The sequence below is a fragment of the Ictalurus furcatus genome, chromosome 26 (genome assembly GCF_023375685.1).
Source record: "Ictalurus furcatus strain D&B chromosome 26, Billie_1.0, whole genome shotgun sequence".
Taxonomy (NCBI): Eukaryota; Metazoa; Chordata; class Actinopteri; order Siluriformes; family Ictaluridae; genus Ictalurus; species Ictalurus furcatus.
This window is the reverse complement of record NC_071280.1, coordinates 17,217,754-17,221,308: the sequence shown is the minus strand read 5'-3', so window position 1 is coordinate 17,221,308 and position 3,555 is coordinate 17,217,754.

Sequence of the window (3,555 nt, the reverse complement as noted above, 5' to 3'; positions counted from 1 at the left end):
TACATAGGGACACTTTAGAGCTTTCAGAAGGAAATAGGGCTACAATACAGTGTTAATAATGTATCTCTGTTTCTGTTGCGATCATTTATTTTTTCACAAAATACAGTACAATGCTGTTTGTTTTGTAATAAAACAGATTTTTGTTTACTAACCAATTTTACTAGAGTATGGTAAATAAAATGGGGCACAATTATCATACAGTTAAACACCTTGGAATTGTACATTACTTTAATTAGTCGTCTTGACCATGATATTAAACATGTTGTAGTTTTGTAAATATATCATGTAGGATAATTGTTCCTCATCCCATCATCCCAAGTACAAGCATATAATCCTAATTCTTCGCATATGTTAAAGAAACTCTAAGAAAGTGTCCTAGGTGCCGATATTAGGCTACATTTCCGGTTTTATTTGTCTAATTGATACAAGTTCAAATGCAGGCAGCTCAGATTAATTAATCACTATAAATGTATGCTTCAGAAAAGACTTCAGAGTTATTCTCACCTTCAGCAAGTAGTGGTAAATATGTAAATCCTCCACCAGGGGGCAGCAAAAGCAAGTTCTGCTAATGTGGAGGGAAACCCAAGTCAACCATAACATTAAAATCACCGGCATAATATTGTGTAGGTCCCATTTGTGCCACCAAAACAAGCTTTGACCTGTCGAGGCATGGACTCCACAAGACCTCTGAAGGTGTGCTGTGGTATCTGGCACCAAGACGTTGTCCTGTACGTTGCGAGTTGAGGCCTCCATGGATCGGACTTGTTTGTCCAGAACATCCCACAGACGCCCGATCAGATTGAGATCTGGGGAATTTGGAGACCAAATCAACACCTTGAACTCTCTGTCATGTTCCTCAGATCGTTCCTGAACAGTTTTTGCAGTGTGGTAGAGCGCATTATCCTGCTGAAAGAGGCTGCTGACATTAGGGAATACTGTTGGCATCGACATGTAACGAGATAATCAGTGTTATTCACTTCAACTGTCGGTGGTTTTAATGTTATGGCTGATCGGTGTACACTGCAGTAAATCACGGAAATACTACGATGTACGCAAAAGAGCCAAATCAGTCAAATATTCTTGCATTTTTTTTTATTGGTGACTGTCAAATTTGATTTCAAAGTTCAAATTACCAATTTCAGTGAATAAACAACAGACCCAGTTAAAATAGTATATGCCTAACATTTTACAATGTTTTAAATATGTAGAAATAATCATATTCCAACAGGAAAAACCTAACAGTATGTTAACTGTTGTCCTGATTTTGCCTTAGTATGTCCGCTACACTAATTATGTACCTTTTACTATTCTTCTCTGCTTATGTAAAAGGGTTTTTAAGGGGTTCTTTTTCTCCTATTTTAAATTGCATCAGGAGACAGGAAAAGACGTCCCCCGAACCTCTACACATTAATCAGTCATTGTGTAGGCCTACTTTAGTGCACTAGCATCCATTTCTTTCTGCAAAGAATATTGTTATTATCCTACATACACTGCAACAAAATGACATCTTAGCAAGTGGAAATACCTTGAATATAGACGAATCTGTCTATATTTCCTATTCTAAGATTAGGATTCACCAAGTATAAGATCATTAAATCTATTTCAAGCCATTTGAACTCTGAAGTTTGAAATAATCTTGTTCTGTTGGCAGATGATTTTGCTCATTTTAAGCATTTTTTTGTACAAAGACGCAAAATGATCTGCCAATAGAATAAGAAAACTACAAGCCTGACATGAGTAATGATGTCTAGAAATATGTTTAATGAGCTTATATTTGGTTTACTGTAATCTTATAATAGGAAATGCCAAATAAATTTTACTATATTCAAGATATTGTCACTTGCTAAGATTGCATTTTTTGCAGTGTATTACATCATCATTTACTTGGCCTATTAGTAAAGAAATAGGGTGTATTCATATATACATATATATATATAATTACATAATTGTCTGTCTGAGCTGTATATATATATATATATATATACACACATATATACTTAGGCTGAATATCCAAGTCCAAAGCCATCTTTGTGATATAACTTGGTCATTGGACCAAGGCTGGACTTGTTTTTACCTGACTTGTAGCTTTTGTACACTTCGGCTTTAAACACCTGTGGAGTGAACACATTTCAGGTAACCAGTCAGCTAAAGTTAAAGTCAGGGGTCTAGCATGAGTCCCAATCCCCTACTTTTGGCACAGTTCCTGTTCTACCCGGATTTTTAATATACCCGGGTCACAGACTCACTGTGCTCTCAAATGTATATAAAGCTCCTTAAAGAAACTGATAGACTGTGTAACAGCCCAGGCTCTCACCTGAGCTATTACACAACAAAATGTCATTCACCAAACATTGGATCCATTGCATGAGGTGGAGGACCCTGTTTTATAAGGTTGAGAATCTAGACTTGCACATCAACCAGCGACAGGAAGAGCCGAGAGACAGAAACATGACGTAAATGGAGACAGTTGAGAGAGTCAGGATGTACAATAGGAAAAAAACGATGAGTAATAGACCTGCCATAAAGCATTAAGGGCGGTAAAGTGTACAGATGAGGAAAAACATCAGGTTTTTTTTTTTTTGGTCAGTTTTTAATTAGTTTTCTAAAATTTCTCAAAACCATCAGGAGTGTTTCGATGATCAGGAGGTGGATTAGTCCTACTTCTTTCATAAGTGCCAACAATGTTGGAACAGTCAGGTGAAATTTCTCAACAGAGACATCATGGAAATGTGATTAGAACACGTTTTCAGTATAACAGGTTCTGTCACAAGGGCTTTGTTTAACTTATTACAGTTCAGCGATCACACCTAGAGATTTCATTCATTCCTTCATCTTCCGTGAGAACTTTATCCTGGTCAGGGTCGTGATGGAGCCAGGGTCTATCCCGGGAACATCAGGTGTGAGGTGGGAATACACCCTGGATGTGATGCCAGTACATCACAGGGAACCACACACACTCACACACACATCCACACACTCATTCACTCTTAAGGGGAAATGAATCATTATTATAACTATTCCACCGACTGACATATTCTTTGGAGGTCGGAGGAAACTGAAGACCCTAGATGAAACCCGCTCGGACATGACGAGAACATGCAAATTAAAACAATCTGAAAGGGTCAAGAAACTAACGTCACAATTATTGGACCGCTTGAGATGGACTGACCCTACTTCAAAATAATACGTACGTATAATAACAACGTACAATTATAGTATTCTCCTCCCCTGTCAAGGAAACAACACAGATATCATTTGAATAATATAACTGCAATGTTGATGAAATGAAAGGATTTTTATTTACTAATAAAGTAACAACTGTTCCGGGAGTATTAGATTCGAATTGTTTTACTATTTATTATACTAATTCGTGTGAGTGTGTGTTTTTTTTTCCATTTGCTTTATTTCAAATGATTTGCGGGTCTGTGTTTACTCAATGATTAATTATAATCGATCAAGAACGTTTGCTTGACTCTTGGTTTCTGAGTGAAATGAACCGAAACTCATCCCCATTTTACAGTTTCATCCACAAAACAGATGCCGTGTTCATGTAAC